General features: G+C 40.3%; 1 protein-coding gene across 2 annotated transcripts in view; it reads right to left on the bottom strand.

The window, feature by feature from the left end:
- The window catches only part of LOC148361487 (protein phosphatase 1 regulatory subunit 29-like), a 183,363-nt gene that overhangs the window by 67,091 nt on the left and 97,027 nt on the right, over positions 1-19,245 (bottom strand). For both annotated transcript variants that reach the window (XM_088343139.1, XM_088343140.1), the window contains exon 3: positions 30-71. The gene's annotated coding sequence lies outside the window, so the exon portion shown is untranslated. The remainder of the gene's footprint in view (positions 1-29; positions 72-19,245) is intronic.

Raw genomic sequence — 19,245 nt, 5'->3', positions numbered from 1 at the left:
ACCAGTCATTATAGCTTTTAGCATCTTACCTCGAAAACTCACGTCCACACTAGCCAGGTAGTCACAAAAACCTGCAACACAAAGGCGAAAAATAAAAAAGTGCAACGTCCCATTTTGCCATCTCCTTCACTGAGTTTGCGACTGATGTAAAGAGTCTACATTATTGTCTTATTTATCCCGGCTTGTTAGTGTCGGCATTTTTACGACGGGGCCCTGGCTCGCCGCCCGGCCTCCAGCCGTCATTCTCCCTTCCAGGATGCCGTTAAGCTAATGACGGACGGCCCGCCCGTGTATACATTTCCCTAATTAAGTGTTGCTTTTAACGTCCAAATATGTGCTTTGTCCTAGGACAACAGCGATCCAAACATCTGTGAGAATAACCTCGTGTCTCCATTTGGAAGTCTTGATCACAATTGTTTACTCGGAAGTGTGCGCTCCGAGCAACCTTGGGCAATAAACCAATGAATGCTTCACCGCGTCGAATAACTGCCGTCACACCGATAAACATTGCTGTTTGGTGATCAAAAATGCATTGTTTACATGTACTTGGAGAACATATCACCCGAAAAAATAACCTTGGGTAATGATGAGAGCATGCTGCTCAATGATCTGTCTTGTGGTAGTATAATGGTGGGACTGTTTACCCAGAACACGAAGTTAAAAACAAAGGTGTCACATTATGTTCTCTCTGCCGAGATTGGCGGGTGGTTGATGATGTTACGCTCAGACTTTTACAAAAAAGAGAGCGGCCAAGTGATCACAAAGATGGGACTGTTTGCTTGGAAATTAAATTGTTGTATTTATTCCGAGTCCAAGTTCTTTCTCATTAAGCTTCAAAATTTGGGAATTTTCTATTTAGAAAACAAATGAATATTATAATTACAATAAGTATGTAGCGTATTATTGTGCTCAGCATCAGCAGAGTGCGCCACGCAATTCTGGGCAATAATGAGAATAAGGATTTTGATTTAGAGCACACCTCGACCCCAAACATTAGAATTTGTGATAGTATTAGCAAGCTAACACAAATCCAACTATTTCAGTGTTTGTTTGTTTGTTTGTTTGTTTGTTTGTTTGTTTGTTTGTTTTTTTGCTCTGCCAAACAAACGATGAATAAGATGTAGGTTCATTCGTGTGTAAAAGTACAGTGTCTCACCAGACACAAACCTTACTGCATATCACAGATACGATGTAAAGAGCAAGATTACAACAATACGTTTTTAACTACTTAATCATATTGAGGAATTTATTGTAATAGTTTATGTTTGGTGATTATTTTTCCACAGTGTAACAAAGTCACTTGTAATCATCCAAAGTACAATCGCCTTGTCATATCTACTTGTGCTACCACACGCATATTTTTGAAGAATGACATCAGATCCATTTGTGTGACATTGAGGACACTTGGATAAGGTATTGTGTTCACACATATACAGTTGTTCTAAAGTAAATATAACAGGAAGTACAAAATATATTTTTTCATGAAAAAAAAAAAACTCTTGTATATATATATATATATATATATATATATATATATATATATATATATATATATATATATATATATATATATATATATATATATATATATATATATATATAAGAATATAAACCAAATCAAAATTCATTTGTAAAGCACTTTTAATATTATATAAAAGAAACTTGAAGTGCTGTATAAAATTCATACAACAAAAACATGTCATGATTACCCAAGTGGAGCCACCTGGGGTAATCATCTGACGCGCTGGAATGCGCTTCCTGATTGGTTTATGTTCCCTTTTTAAGCATGCTACGTCGAGCCCTCTTCGTCTGAGGATTACTTTTTACCCCGTTTGACTCGCCTGATTTTCCTGTGTCTTTTTGACTTGTTTACCTGATTCTGCCTGCCTCCGATCCGACCTGCTTCCGTTCCACGCTACGATCTTCTCTCCCGTCCCGGTAAACTCGACCTGCTTCCGTCCCACGCTACGATTGGCTACGTGTCCCGAAGTTGTCTTCACAGCGTTGCTGCTGACGTTCGACGGTCATCGCGTCTCCCGCTAACCCTGTACGCTTCCCCAAATAAAAGACTTGTAACGAACGCTCTGGGGTCTCCTGCTCTGTTATGGTCCGCCCTGACAAAACAATGTAAAGTTTATTTACTTTTTATTTTTTTTGCAATTTTCTTAAAGATTAGACGACAACTTGAAATCAAATAAGTTACCACAAAAATATCCAAATTATTTCTGAAAAGCTACATGCATACATAAATAGGTAAACAAAATAATTACAAGCAATTTGCTGCCTTCTTCTGATCTGAAAGAATACTATTGTTAGTTACTCTGCTGATCAAGGAAGGAAAGCTGAGCTACTTAAAAAGGCATGGTTGTTGTCACCAGTTTTTACATGAAATTGGACAAAATCCTGGGGCACAACAAATTTTCCCAACACGCTAGTGTACCATGAGAAACAATGGTTTAAAGTATTTCCCACGTTCCAAATGACTTCTACAGTTAGTCGCCACACTTTCATCCATGTTATAACCTCACATGTACATTTGGTTAAACCTGTAAGACTTTTGAAAACTGCAAGGTAGGAAAAGATTGCAAAAGTGGAAAAGTGGTATTTACTAGCACGGGAGCTACTGCCAATTTATAAGTACACATGCTCTCTCATGAAAACATATGATTTTTTTAGTAAGGCATTCATTTTCTGAATCGCCCATCCTCACAATGGTTGGGTATATACAATATTTTGTATATGAAATTCACGGTTCTTCATATTATTTTGTAAAACTCTAATTTAAAACTGCGTAAGAGCTAGCATACAAGCGACTATGAGTTTACAAGGACGACTGACAACCAATTAACGGTAAATCGTAGCTCTCTAGCGCATTTCAACAACTTAACTGTCGTACACCAAACCCGTTCAGGATTTACACGACAGCCAAACCGATTGGATTTGACTACTTTTTTTTAATGGCAAAACATCAAAGATGACAGGTTACCAAAGGTCTCTCCGATAAAATGGGGTGACTGACTGGTGCAATCTGACCTTCTCTTTTCTTTTTTCCCAGCTGCTGCTCAAACAGGGACGCAGTCTGTTAACCGGACGCTTCACGTGTTAGCCGGGGCTAAGCCGAGATGACAAGAAGAGTCACATTGTAATGACACTTCGCAGAAATAAAAAATATGGGTCGCATGTTAGCACAGATTGCGGCTCGGTTCGATGTACCGGAATGTCTTTTTATCACACCGAGGATTTTATGGGAAATCATCAAACCATACGCTTGTGTTGTGCCTATACACAGGGATGAAAACGCAAAATGTTTCCAATACAGCAACAGCAATCTGTCCAGTATTTGTGCTGGACATTTTGACCAAAATTTCTTGGGGGAGGAAAAAGCCGAGCAGAGATTTCATGTTCATCATCAGATGTGACTTTTTAAAGGGGAAATGGGTACGATCAAGCGTCTTCTAGTAGTTAAAACACATTCAATAAAAAACAAACAGCAATAATTGGAAAATATAAGCAAAAGTATATAATATAAACATTTATCACTACGACGAAGTTTGCTTTATTTTACATATCTTGGACCTCTCCTTTGGGAAGCTGACATAATGGATTGCCATCTTGATGTTGCAGGTACAGAAAGTCAAAAACCTTGTGAAAGGTTGGACAAAAGTTAGGTTTGGTCACTCTTAGGCTCCATAGTTTGTTTAGTTTCTTGTGCTTTTTGGAACATGTTTTGATTACACTGCACTAGGGTTCTCCAACAGGGTGCCCGCACTACACAATACACCGACATCTACTAGTCAAATATGACAAAGTGACCTTTAAAGTTAATTGTAACTTAAAATAATACTATTTTGATCATTTTTTTGCAATTTGGTATAGTTTTGTGACGTTTTGGTCGTTATAGGCTGAGGTCTTTACATGGGTGGCTGTCACACAGCAACATATGTGTATGTTCAAGCAGGGAAACCCTCATGGCAGATTTGAAATAATTTTGCAAAGAAGAATGGGCCAGACTTCCTCCACAGCATGATGAAAGATTAATTTCTCATTAATATAAACATTAGAAGGGCAGCATGGCGGCGCAGTGGTTAGCGCGTGTGCGGCACAGTTCATGTCATGGGAACCTCCTGCGTGGGTTCAAATCCAGCTACTCCTGTGCGGAGTTTGTATGTTCTCCCCATGCGTGCGTGGGTTTCCTCCGGTCACTCCGGTTTCCTCCCACATTCCAAAAACATGCATTTCAGGTGAATTGGCCTGTCCAAATTGTCCCTAGGTGTGAATGGGCGAGTGAGTTGTCTGTCCCGTGTGCCCTGCGATTGGCTGGCAACCTGTTCAGGGTGTCCCCTGCCCACTGCCCGGAGATGGCTGGGATGGGCTCCAGCCCCCCCGCGACCCTAATGAGGATAAGCGGTACAGCTAATGAGATGAGATAAACATTAGATTTCTGTTTTCGCTGCCAAAGGTGGTTCAAATCCGTATTAGGTTCAGGGGGAAATTCCTTTTTTACATAGGGCCAAATGGGTTTTGAGCCTTTTTTCTACTTAATAAATGGAATCAAGATTTCAAAACTGATTTTTGTTTTTCCTTCGTTTGTCTGCTTGTGTGATATTAAAATAGGTTCAATGATCTCAAACCTTTGTGAGTGATAAATATGCAAAACAAAAACACACAGGAATCAGGAAGGGGGCAAATACTTTTTCATCGCACTGTACATTTTAATCGGGCCTAAAGACGTTTTATTTTCGGAATAAGTATGGCCAAAATGATTTTCGGCTTTCAGTTTTACCTCTTTTGAGCTCAATACTTTTTCTTAAGATGTTGTTGTCCTTCTCAGCATGCAATATTTATCCAAAAGGTTGAGCAAAGTAAACAGAAGCTGACTAATGTTGATAAGCCGTTAAAAATATTGTATTGCTAATTAGCTTCAAGGACATCGTGGGTAGCCTTTGGAATCAATTTTTAACACTAGCAACTGTGACTCACTTAAAGAAAATAAAAGGTTTAATTATTTGACTTGTTAATGTATCCATTTATTCAGTTGTTATTCAGCTTCCACATTGTTTAATTGTTTCGGTGATGTTTTATTTTGCAGTTAGATGACAATCTTGAGCGTTATCAGCACTTGCCAGGACCGGTTTAGACAAAGAGCTGTTGTTGAGTAGGGATTTTTCATTTATTCTATACTTTAGGTTTTGGATTTTGTTCTGACCCCCCCTCCTGGTATAAAAGGAATTGTTTACCATTTTACTTGTTGCACTTGTGGATCATACAGCCTTGTTCTGTAACTCATTTCTGCCCGGAATATTAATATATGCAGCTACCCAGTTTCAGCGAATGTTTTATCCGTCTCACAACCCGGATATTAGGTGAACAAGGGAATAAAAATCGTTCCTCCTTAGCACACATGTAATAATGTGCCAAAATAATATTAAAAGTCAATTGCCCTAATGTGGTTGTGTTCATAGGAGCTTTAAAGAACTTGTGTTACTCTCCTGGCTCATGTCATCATTGCAGACTCAGTAAACTCTTCCATGTTGCGTCTGCAATTGCGTGCATTTATCATACACACTCGAATAAACTCTTCCTTTTTCATCATTCTTGGAGTTTGAGTTGGCAATTGGACATGACTAGAAGCAGAGGGTGTCTTACTTTCACCATTTTCATGGTACACTAACAAATACAATTCAAAACCTGTGGGGACGAGCATGATGCACCTCTCCAGCACTTCCCTCGGAACCCTGAGATTCTTAGAACCTAGGAAAGCTCTGATAAAAGTAAGATAAAAGCAAATAAGGGCAGCGGAAAAGAAAGCATAAGGGGTCTTTGAACACATTTTGGCATTGTGAACACATACAGTACTTAATAGATAAAATATTCCACTTTCAACATTTTAAGAACACCTAGAACAATGAACCCCAGCTTTTGAAACTTAAATTCTAATTGGGCCAGTTCACGGTCCTTCAATATATGTTATTAGACATTGTATATCTTTCCTGTTTTGTCGCCAAATGGATGTTTGTCAATCGTTTCCTTTTTCTTTTTTTATGATATCCTTTTGTGTTTTTATTAGCATTTTTCACTCTTATTGCTTAATGTTTTTATTATGTATCTTTCCTCATCTAATCTTTTTGAATACACGTTTTAAAAGTTGTATTTTTAGAGAAAAAATGTCCAAAAACATTGACTCATTTTAAATACTTTTTTCCTATTGAGTACTTCCTAGCTATAATGCGGTTTAGTTTTCACGGTTATGCTCCATTAAGGATTTGCATCGTTCTGCATTCTGATTGGCTAAACATTTACCCAGCTTATTACTATTTGAGGGTACTGTAGTTATTTGAAAAGAAGAAAAAAAACATGTATGCAGTACTTTTATCTCATCTCATCTCATCAGCTGCAGCGGGGGTGCTGGAGCCCATCCCAGCAATCATCGGGCAGTGGGCAGGGGACACCCTGAACTGGTTGCCAGCCAATCGCAGGGCACACAGCGTCGCTCGCTCATTCACACCTAGGGACAATTTGGACCGGCCAATTCACCTGAAATGCATGTCTTTGGAATGCGGGAGGAAACGGGAGTGCCCGGAGGAAACCCACGCAAGCACAGGGAGAACATACAAACTCTGCACAGTAGCTGGATTTGAACCCACACAGGAGGTTCCCAAGACCTTAGAACTGTGCCGCACACGCGCGAACCACTGCCCCGCCGTGCTGCCCTCAGTACTTTTTTTTGTTGAACAAATAGTTGAGTTTGTAAAAGGTCTTATTTGGTTTCAGTGTATAAAAAAATATTTAATCGTATATAAATTGTAAAAAATAAATCAAGGCTTGTACCAATTTGGTCAGTCACAGGTTCTTTTTGTAATGTAACCTTCCAACTTTTTAAGGACACCTCGAATGAGGCACCCCACATTTAAAGAAAAAATGCTGTCTTTATTCAGCCAAATATTTCAAAAAGTACACTTTTGAAGCTGTAACTTTGATGCCGTGATAGTGCATAGTGAGATATTTGCTCAAAGTCATGATACCATCGAAATCAAATATGTGCCCATGCTTTGTGAGTTTAAAAAAAGACAGCTATGCACTTTAGTCCCTGATGTGCAACAAAAACTCATGCATACCAAATGTGAAGTTCAAGTTGATTTTTTTCACTCTAAAGACTTAGAAAAACTTTCCTGGGGGAGGTTGCCATAATTTATGTATGAAAGTTTTAAAGTACATCAACAAATACACACTCATGCAGAGTGCGACAGCAGTTTATTATGTCCTTATTTGGTTTGATTTGGCAGCATCTCGCATCATTCCCTTCATTAAAAGGTAACCTGGGAGGCCTTAAAGGAAAGTGGAAGGCGCAGCTGGTTGTCAGCGGACCATCGGATCAAAGGAGCCTTCATGCGAAAGGCTAAATGGCGGCGGAGATTTGTTACGGGAGGAAAAAAAATAGAGTAAGAAAGAAAGAATGGCAACCCTCTGATCTCTCCGATTTATATTATTTCCGCTTCTGTACTTTCAGAATCCCTTCAGACTTTCGTCGTCTCGCTTCGTCTCGTCAGCCGAGCGGCTGGAGTAGCGAGACGGAGGCCGGATGCAAAATGAATTCCCATTAGGGCCATGAGCTTTGAGATGGTAATCAAAGATTGATCAGGAGGCCGATAAAAGCACGGGCGACGCTATCCCGGCGACATCTTGATTGTTCACTTTAGGAGAGAGTTGGAAAGCGGGCAAACTTTTATTCCCCTTCTTATTGGGAAGAATACAAACACAATGGGTGGCATCCATGATCCACCTGTAGTATAGGATTATGGGGGATGGAATACTGGGGTGATTGATAAGAAAGGGGATTAGAATAAACAAAAGCTTTCCTTTATCAATATTTACACTGCTCGGGATGTTTTTTTTTAAGCATGCACGATTGACATCAACGTTGGGTTGTTAACTTTTGTTTGCATCCCCTGTAACCCTCGTTTTGGGTTTTGAATGTGTCATTATGTCGCAGGTGGACCCAAATGCGCAGAAGCTGGAAGTAGGTGTGTTCAACAATAGATGATATGTATTAACAAAAAACAGGAAGTACAAACAAAAAAACAAGGTCTTTGAACCAGAGAAGTCTCCAAACTATAAATAAAAAACAACAATGGTGGCATGGTAGCAACAGGGGAAAAAAGTGGCGTGGAATGACAATGACCCGACAAAGAGTGGAGTCCAAACAGTCATATATAGAGATCCCGCACAGCTGTGCCCAGTTCCAAACCTCTCTGGGTGAAGGTAAAACCCCATATATTTGTTTTTTGCATGAAGGCTTCTTGACTTTGTCACAAATGTCTTTTTCAACAAAGTAACGTTTTGTTTTTTGTTTTTAATCACTTAATTATAAGATTATACTATTTACTGAATTTCCATAGTGCAGTGGTTGGCACATTCACGTAATACGCGAAAGGTCCCATATTCAAGACTGGGTGTAAACATATGTTAGCCCAGAGAGGGATGGGCACCCAAGACACACCACAGGAAATGGTGCCCGACAACCTTAGTGGTTAAGGGATCTAAGCAACCAATTATATAATGCTTTAATTGAAATTGTTACATTTGTATCATTCGGGTCGGTTTGGACTTGGTGATAAAAACAAGATTTAAATCGCTAGCTACAGATTTGACTGAAATCATACGTGCCAGTACTGTTCCTGCAAAAAAAGAAACCAATAGTGTAACTTTTTTGGCCGCACATCGATCTTAACACAACATTCAATACACATTCAAGGCCTTGCACACAGAAACGTATAATCCGGTTTCGTATAATGGGTTACGGAACGAGTAAGAGATTTTGGTCCTTTTGGCTGCCGTTGCTTTGGTATTGTAAATGTACTTTTCCTGTTGTGCTTTTCATGTTATATTAGTGTTAATGTTCTATTGCACAAAATGATATTCAGCCTTGTAGTAAAGTAGTAAGTAAAGTAAATTTCTATAGTAAGTAAATTTCTATAAGTCACACTGATTTACAAGGGAATCTGAAAGTGGTATTACACACCGAAAAGGGTGCTGACCTCTGCTCTAGGCATTATTGGGGAAAAAAATGTGGATTAAAATGCTTTTACTTTTCTTTGCATGTGCAGATGGCCCAACTTGCAGGCGAAAGAAAAGATTTTGAAGTACCTTTTGGTGGTTTTTGACATGATTGTCATTGAGAAACTTAACATTGAAAAGTACTTGCACCAACGTAATTCTGCTTCATCAGGCTGTTTTACATTGATGTGTAAGTTAGGCTAGGTTCACACTTAATGTTCAGTTTAGATTTTTGGGTAAAATCCAACATTTTTGTGAGATCCTTCTTATTGTCAAACAAAATGCGACTTGTATGTGCTCTCCTGTGCAGAAGAAGACATGTGACATCAGACGCAATGCGCTCAGTGTTTGCGGAAGTACCCATGGATGTTGACGGAGGAGCGTATTAAGCAATTAATTAATGTTGTGCAACTTAAGGCAGCACATGTATAACTTTATCATTTTAAGAAGATTAAGTAGAAAGAGAGCCTGGATTTTGACTATGATGTATTGCTGGGCAGTGGCAGCAATGTCTGCCCTGACAAACGTGTGGGCGCAAAGTTGTAGTGCAGGTCGCATAAATGTTTTTCGACTGTTCACATAGCAGTCGTATTCCAAAAGATCAGCATGTATCATACTTGGGACAACACATGAAAGTTGCCTCGTTCATGTTTCGAAAAAATATATATATACATATGTGCCGTTTTGACATACTTTAACAGATTGGATACAGATCGAGTTGGTGAAAAAAAAAAGAAAAACACATTTTCCTGCCATATGAACCTAAACTTAGACCGCAACATTATTTACACACAGGCAGACACAGGAAGAAAAGGGGCAGGGCAACTGTTTGGCCAATCAAAATGCAGAACACAATGCACGATGAAAAGTTGGCACGTATCCAAACCGCAATACTGCGAGGGATTACTCGACAGGCATTTCATTGTGTATGTTATCTAGTTTCTGAAGGATGGATTAAGTTGAGTAAGATTATGTTGAATCAGGTTAAAAACTATGTTAAGTTAGCCGAAGCCTGATTGTTCTTTCTTTTTCAAATGTTTATTTTAGACAACGACTTAAAATCATCTTGTATGGTTGTGGTATTTGCTAGTTTGGAAAACATACTGCAATTTGCCATTTTTGTAGTTTTTCATGTTATGTTTATTGTGGTTTTAATTTTAATTTATTCATGTGTTTGTTTATTTGGACAAAATACAATATTAAAGCAAAGTTAATTATTTTTTGATTTGTACTATATTGATATGGCCAAAAATATGCGCTTTAGTTTTGCTGATGACGGATTCCGAGGACAATTCAATAATTTGAATACAAAATTTACAAAAAAGAGGATCTTTGAAGACTGTTTCATTAAAGAAAATAAAGGCCAACACAAAGTATGAAGACATTTTCTGTTTTTTCTGTTTTTATTGTTTGTTTTTTTACGTTAGAGTGTAGACTCATTGAAGCTAGCATCAACTATTTGTAGCGTTTCACTTCACATAAACAGATGGTTGAGGTTAAGTCAGGAGGTATGAACATATTGGAGGCGTTGGGAGATGAGGATTTTCGACCGTCTACAATCTCCTCGGTTGCATCTAGATGACAACTTGATGTGTTACTTTGTTGAAGCAGATGGAAAACCAAGAAAAAGAAAAAGAAATGGAGAAAAAAACTGCAAGTTGGCTACCCTGAGATCCGAAGTGACATTTTCCCCCATTGCCATCTGCTTGTACTCTAATATGCAGAAAAATAAAAAAAAGGATAAAGCAAAGAACATTTTGAAAAGAAAAATCATGGTGGTCTCTTTAATTACTGCTCGAAGCGCTTTAGTGATGTGCAACAAATAGACAGCGACAGTAGAAGAACGGGACTTCCACAATCAGGTCACGTCCAGACAGCAGCCACATCATGAGCTTTGCTTAAGCGACAGCCAATCAGATGTGGCCATGAAAAATGCAAAAGCGGCTAAAAAATATTTTTGATGGTGAGCGTACGAAGAGTGCCCAGAGTGGCATCAGCAATGATGGACCTTGACAACACAGAAAGACAGTGATGTACCATTTAGAGTTTTTTTTCATCCATCAGCCTAAAAACATCACCTCGATCTTCACTCAAGACTTGAAATTGTTTTGTATGGTAAGATTAATATGCGGTTTTTAAAACACAAATGTATCCATCTTCAAAACCATGACTTATGTAGTAAACAACAAAACAAACCCATGCATTCAGACCTGTAGGGGCAGGCGATACTGGGAATTTTGGTAATAAACGGATCAGGGAAATACATTGTAGCATCGATCAATACCTATCCGTTACCAATACAATTTGATTGGAAATGTCATGATCATTGAATAATTGAACCCTACCCTTTTGAAATTGTTTTTAATTACAATGAATACAGAACAATGATTTTAGGCACTAAACTGTTTTCCATCCATCCATTATCTGCACCGCTTATCCTCAGGAGGGTTGCGGGAGTGCTGGAGCCCATCCCAGCTATCTCCAGGCAGTGGGCAAGGACACCCTGAACTGGTTGCCAGCAAGTTGCAGGCCACACAGAGACGGACAACTCACTCGCTCGGTCAAACCTAGAGACAATTTGGACCGGCCAATTAACCTGCCAAACATATTTTTGGGACTGTGGGAGGAAACCGGAGTGCCCGCAGAAAACTCACGCAAGCACGGGGAGAACATGCAAACTCTGCACAGGTAGGCTGGTAGCTGGATTTGAACCTATGACCTCAGAACTGTGCCATGGACGCACTAAGCACACAGCTGCTGGGCTGCACAACACAAATGTTTATTTTTCGTAAAAAATAACATTAACATTATTACTGTTTCTTTGTTCGATTGTTTATTGTCTGAACAAAAAAAGTGTACCACCACTTTTAGGTTGGGATAGGACACTGAGCAAAAAAAGGTGGCCAAACGAGAATAGCTCAAGTTTGTTTGTAAATCAAAAACAATAAAACACATAAAGGTCTTGAAATAAATAATTAAATAGATAATTAAAATAATACATAAATAATAGATTTTAAGAATGGAAATTGTCTTGGATTGCATAAAAACACGTAAGTCCAATTTGTTCAATCAATTTTCATTGGTTAGCAAGTAGCAACTGCCTTTTGAATTCACAAAGACCTTTCAGTTGTCAAACTCTTGATTGAGGTTTCTGAAAACATGCTAAATTACCTTTGAGCTTGTCATTGCTGTTTTTCAAACTAGAATTTTTGTTACATTGCACGCTTAAATTTTATGAAAACAAAAATATGACCTGTAAATCAAAGTCTCCTAATTGTTGTCACAGGTATATCAAGTTTGAGACTTTGATCAATTTATAGTTTAGTAGACACTCAAAATAAGGGGAGAAAACATCAATTAGTTTTGAACTTGCAAGGAGAACAGGAGAGGACTGTATGCATGTTCTCCCCGTGCTTGCGTGGCTTTCCTTTTGGGCACTCCGGTATCCTCTCACATTCCAAAAACCTGCATGTTAGGTCAATTGGCCGGTCTGAATAGTACCTAGGGGTGAACGGGCGAGCAGATTGTCTGTCCCTGTGTGATTTGCGACTGGCTGGCAACCAGTTCCTGGTGTCACCGGCCCACTGCCCAAAGATAGCTGATATCGGCTCCAGCAGTTCCGCGAACCTACTGAGGATAAGCGGTGTAGATAATGGATGGATGGAAAACACTTTAGTGCCTAAAACTCTTGTGCTGTGTTCAACGTAAATAAAAATGAACCGCCCCCTGGTTACCCACCTCAACATACTAATAAGAGCTTAGGCGAGTAAAGCACTTGAAACCCACAAAGATCTTGTGACGCCGAAATTGAGGTTTAACCAGGGAGCCATTGTGATTAACGCAATGTGACGGGTCCTTGATGGGAAGGAAGGCCAGATGAAAAACGCCGACCAACCATCTGTGTACGAGCCCACTCACTCGCATTGATTCTTTTACTTTCATCTTCAGTCGCATCGCTTCATTCTTCAACTTGTCCTCTCACATCACACGTTCTCCCTTTTTCGGGCAACATCATGATCTTTAATCTTACCAGCGTCACATTTGGTTTCGTCTGGGCCTGTTAGTCTCACTTCCTGTCCTTTAAATGGGGATGAAGGTAAACGAAAGGCAATGTGATCAGATGACTGGATGCTGTCCAATTGGAACTCATTGATACCCTACTTCACGACATTACGTAATAAAAAAGATATGGAAATTGAAAATCGATTTTTAAAGGCATACATATCAAGGGTACCTGAATCTTTTTTCAAAAAGAGTTTTGAATAATTGTTCCAGAAGATTCAAACTCCCAGGCCTCTGGTAAAGGTCCTGAATCTGAGGATGACACAGACACCATATGCATGCCTGAGGTGTAATTGCGTTCGTTATACTCAGTTTTATTAAGAAGGAGAACAGGACTTGTATCCACGATCCAATGATCGTCGTTCACGGTGGCAGATAGCAGGAACGCGGAAGTGGCACTTCCGTGTCAAGCGAAGGTAGTCGTTGACAGCGAAAACAAACAGGTCGATGGCCGGGGCGGAGGAGCAAAAACATGAACGAACCAAAACAGGTCGGCAACAGGTATCAGGCTGGAAACGGGGCAGGATAGTCAGGAGTCACAAAAGTTTACCTAGCGTGTAGCGTAGGTTCACAAAACTATCCGAAGAGTGTTGTCAGGAAGGCGGGGGTTTAAAAAAGATGAAGCAGCCAATCAGCGTCCACGGCTGTTGGCGCCAACGAAGCAGACTCAGGTGCCCCGCATCAGTAATCATGACATCACTGCTCCAAAGTTAAATGACATTGTATTGAGTCTATGTAATTGTACTACAACACCTTTTTCACAAAATAACGAAAGACATTAAAAACTAAATATTTTTCAGAAAACTCACTGATCAAAATTAGAGAACAACAATGACGTTGGCATGGTTACAACAGTCAGGAATTTGTAAGGAATATTGAGGCCTCTGCTGTAAATGACTACAGCACATCTGCAGCCACAGGATAGCACTAGTCTCTTGCACTGCTCTGGTGTGATTTTGGTCAAGTCTCATTCTAGCCTCCTTCACAGTTTGGTGATTGTAGTAGTTTTTTTTTTACAATAACCTTTTCAACAAGGATTTATAAGGAGTTTTCTTTTGGGTTGAAGACTGGACTCTGGGCAGGTCATGCCATTATTTCAATCTTTTCACCCTCAAGGATATTCTTTACTCGTTTTGCTATGTTACATGGAGGATTGCCCTGCATGAAGACTGATGGTTCATTGGGTGTGAACGCAAGTAAGAACAATTGAAGAAGGGTCTCATATACATTTGCATTCACTCGGCAATGTAGCTGTACAAGAGGCCTAACTTCTACTGCAGAACATATGACCCAAGGATGAAGGACGGGTGTGAAGCGTTTGCCATAAGAACTTTTTACTAACTTCTGTGTTCCTCCCCTTTGGTGTATAGATGAATGTCAGCCATTTTGAAATTGTTTTATACTGTATATGCAGTGACACATTCCATTCTTACAACAATGCCTAATTGTGAAATGTTAAACACATTTTGGAAATGAGGCTTTGAAACTGAAAATGCAAGGGAGTCAAAAAGTAATGTTTCTATCCATAGTTGATCTTGCTATCAACCTATCTTTAAAGCAGAAAATAAGGTTGAAAGCCTAAACCGAACACCATTTCAAATAGCCAAATCTAGCTTTGAAATTGATGGAATTTGAAACCTCTCTCCTGGTGCAGCCAATGGAAAGGCTTGTTGGACTGAAAAGGCCGCCAAATAATGAAACACAAATGAAGAGAGCGGCCTCCCCTGTCTGTGTCTTCATTGTTTCTAACCTGCTCCAAGATGGCGCTTTTGCTATGTCAGGAGAACGTTATTGGCCGCGAATGCAATGAGGTCGATGTGCTCGCACTTGCACACACACGCACGTACATGCACACAACATCTTTATTCAAAGCACATCACACATAAACAACACAAGTTCGCCCACACATTTGCCGACTGCTTTTCACAGCGTTATTGTTTGGCTATTATGCATGCAGGAAGACTCATTTGCATAAAAAAACCTGACCACCCACTCCTGTAAACCTGAGGTCTAACATGCCCTACCTTGAGCTTTGACACGGCCTACTGTCATTCATCATGTCGACTGGACAACACTTTTGTTTCGTCAGGTTTCAGCTAGGCGATTATTGTTTGACGCTTGACGAAGGACTTTATATTTGCAAGAGCATCATTATAGTTTGATACCCTAATCTAAAACCCCAACCATGGATGAACTAATTCACTGACATTGACGTTCATACAGGGAGTGCAGAATTATTAGGCAAGTTGTATTTTTGAGGATTAATTTTATTATTGAACAACAACCATGTTCTTAATGAACCCAAAAGTCTCATTAATATCAAAGCTGAATATTTTGGAAGTTGGAGTGGGGCTTTTTTAGTTTTAGCTATTTTAGGAGGATATCTGTGTGTGCAGGTGACTATTACTGTGCATAATTATTAGGCAACTTAACAAAAAACCAATGTATACCCATTTCAATTATTTATTTTCATCAGGGAAACCAATATAACAGCTCAACATTCACAAATATACATTTCTGACATTCAAAAACAAAACAAAAACAAATCAGTGACCAATATAGCCACCTTTCTTTGCAAGGACACTCAAAAGCCCGCCATCCATGGATTCTGTCAGTGCTTTGATCTGTTCACGATCAACATTGCGTGCAGCACCGACCACAGCCTCCCAGACACTGTTCAGAGAGGTGTACTGTTTTCCCTCCTTGTAAATCTCACATTTGATGAGGGACCACAGGTTCTCTATGGGGTTCAGATCAGGTGAACAAGGAGGCCATGTCATTAGTTTTTCTTCTTTTAGACCTTTTCTTGCCAGCCACGCTGTGGAGTACTTGGATGCGTGTGATGGAGCGTTGTCCTGCATGAAAATCATGTTTTTCTTGAAGGATGCGGACTTCTTCCTGTACCACTGCTTGAAGAAGGTGTCTTCCAGAAACTGGCAGTAGGACTGGGAGTTGAGCTTGAGTCCATCCTCAACCCGAAAAGGCCCCACAAGCTCATCTTTGATGATACCAGCCCATACCAGTACCCCACCTCCACCTTGCTGGCGTCTGAGGCGGACTGGAGCTCTCTGCCCTTTACCGATCCAGCCACGGGCCCATCCATCTGGCCCATCAAGACTCACTCTCATTTCATCAGTCCATAAAACCTTAGAAAAATCCGTCTTGAGATTTTTCTTGGCCCAGTCTTGACGTTTCAGCTTGTGTGTCTTGTTCAGTGGTGGTCGTTTTTCAGCCTTTCTTACCTTGGCCATGTCTCTGAGTATTGCACACCTTGTGCTTTTGGGCACTCCAGTGATGTTGCAGCTCTGAAATATGGCAAAACTGGTGGCAAGTGGCATCTTGGCAGCTGTACGCTTGACTTTTCTCAGTTCACGGGCAGTTATTTTGCGCCTTGGTTTTTCTACACGCTTCTTGCGACCCTGTTGACTATTTTGAATGTAACGCTTGATTGTTCGATGATCACGCTTCAGAAGCTTGGCAATTTTAAGAGTGCTGCATCCCTCTGCAAGATATCTCACTATTTTTGACTTTTCAGAGCCTGTCAAGTCCCTCTTCTGACCCATTTTGCCAAAGGAAAGGAAGTTGCCTAATAATTATGCACACCTGATATAGGGTGTTGATGTCATTTGACCACACCCCTTCTCATTACAGAGATGCACATCACCTGATATGCTTAATTGGTAGTAGGCTTTCGAGCCTATACAGCTTGGAGTAAGACAACATGCATAAAGAGGATGATGTGGTCAAAATACTCATTTGCCTAATAATTCTGCACTCCCTGTATATGTCAAAGTCAAATGTTTCTGAAACTGGACGAGCAACGTATTGTCAAGGTAACGAAATCAATATTATGATATTGCAGTATTGAAATGTCCAAAACATGTTTGAAGGACAAGTCTTTAAAACATGAATTTGTGTCCCATTTGTATAGGTCTAACATTTTTTGTTGGCTACTTTATTGATGCACTTCATTTTTTTTCATCAAGTCACACCCAAAAAAAACTACACGGCCGTAATAGTTTGTACGGAAAAGCCAACTGGATAACATTGCATGGATATTTCATTTTTACTGCAATTAATTTACAGAACATACCATATTATCTAGCATTATCTTTTCTCAATTCAGTTTTTTTACCTAGTGTATTGTAACCTTGTTTCCATATATTATCAATATTAGAATATTGAAAATGTAACGACAATATTGTGATGAGTAATGACGATATTGTGATTAATCATATCTTGAAGCATGTATATTGTTACATGCCTATTCTTAAGTAGGGGTGTCCCGTTACAACTTTGAAATATCGCTAAGGTTCCAATGTGGCAGCCCTGACAGTTCTCCAGTACAGATATTATCTGATTCGAAATCAGGAGAAAATACTCTTGCTTCTATATTTAGTATGAATTAGGCAAAACAATAGACGTGGGTGGAGGTCCATTTTTTTAAGAAAGGGGCCCGGAAGTTTGTTCCAACTACAGTAGTCAGCCTCCCTGTTAAGGTCTATTTGGGGTTACTGGAAAGGAGGGTCCATCAGGTACTCAAATCTCGCATTCAAGAGGAGCAATGTGTTTTTCGTCCAGGCCGTAGAACAGTGGATAAGCTCTGCACATGCTGCAGAGTTCTCAAAAGTGCATGGGAGTTTGCCTATCTGGTATAGATGTGTTTTGTGGACTTGGACAAGGCGTTTGTATTCCTTGGGGAGCCCTGTGTGTTCCGTGTATGCCCAGTGCCAGAGTTTGGTCCTCATTGTCGCCATTGTGAGTTGGACTCGACCAAGGCTGCCCTTTGTCACTGATTCTGTTCAGAACTCTCACTAACAGAATTTCTAGGCGAAGCCTTGGCGAAGAAGGGGTCCGGTTTGGAGGCCTCAGCATTCCTTTTTAAAGATGATGTGCTGCTGTTGGTTTCTTCAATCCATGATCATCATCTCTCACTTGAGGGGTTTGCAGCTGAGTGTGAAGCGGCCGGGATGAGGCTCAGCACCTCTAAGTCCGAGACCATGGTCCTCAGCCAGAAAAGGGTGGCATGCAGCTTCCGGGTTAAGGGCAATGATCCTGCCCCAAATGGAGTAGTTCTAGTATCTTGGGGTCTTGATTATGAAAGAGGGTAAGATGGAACGGGAGATCGACAGACGGATTGGTGCAGCGTCTGTCGTCTTGCAGTTTCTGTACGGAGCTGAGCTGAAAGGCAAAGCCCTCGATTTATTGGTTGATCTACGTTCCTACCTTCACTTATGGTCATGAACTGTAGTTCATGACAGAAAGAACAAGATCCATGATACGAGCGACTGAAATGAGTTTCCTCTGCAGGGACGCTAGGGTCCCTTAGAGATAAGGTGAGAAGCTCGGTCATCTGGGAATGACTCAGAGTATAGCCGGTGCTCCCTTCCATTTAGCGGAGCCAGTTGAGGTGGCTCAGGCATCTTATAAGGATGCCTGCTAGATGCCTGTTTTGAGCATGTCTAAACAGCAGCAAGCCCCGGGACGACTCAGGACACGCTGGAGAGATTACATCCAGAGGCTGGCCTGGGAATGCCTCGTGATCCCATTGGATGAGCTGGATGAAGTGGCTGGGGATAGGGAGGTCTGGGCCTCCCTGCTGAGGCTGATGCCCTTGCAACCCGACCCCATACAAGCAAAAGAAAATGGATGGATGGATGGATGGATTGATAGGAAAAAAAAAGCTGGTCAAAACTTAATTCAGTTCAGTACTATCACAGGTAATTTTAATCCAGCTCATCTCAATGCAGGTTTTCCATGACCCGGGCTGTTGCCTTAGCTAATTTCTTTAAACTTTGTTTTGATTATGTTGTCTCTGCAAAATGAAATATTCTAGGCGTGGCGGCTGTGTGGCTAGCGCGTACGTGGGCGAATTCTTTGGTCATGAGATCAAACCTTCCTGTGTGGAGTTTGCATGTTCTTCCCGTGCTTGCTCGGGTTCCCTCCGGGCACTATTGTTTCCTCCCACATTCCAAAAACATTAATTTCAGGTTAATTGACCGATCCAAATAGTCCAAAGGCTTCCCACCCAAAGGTAAACAAGAATATACTTAGAACAAAGTAGATAATGGATATATTGTGGTGACATGTGAACAAAACAGTTAGCAAACGAGTAAATTTAAATGTATA

Source organism: Urocampus carinirostris, chromosome 8 (genome assembly GCF_059441175.1).
Source record: "Urocampus carinirostris isolate Australia breed hairy pipefish chromosome 8, RoL_Ucar_1.0, whole genome shotgun sequence".
NCBI classification, from domain to species: domain Eukaryota; kingdom Metazoa; phylum Chordata; class Actinopteri; order Syngnathiformes; family Syngnathidae; genus Urocampus; species Urocampus carinirostris.
The sequence above is the reverse complement of the archived record's forward strand: the minus strand, read 5'-3'. Positions and strand labels throughout refer to the sequence as shown.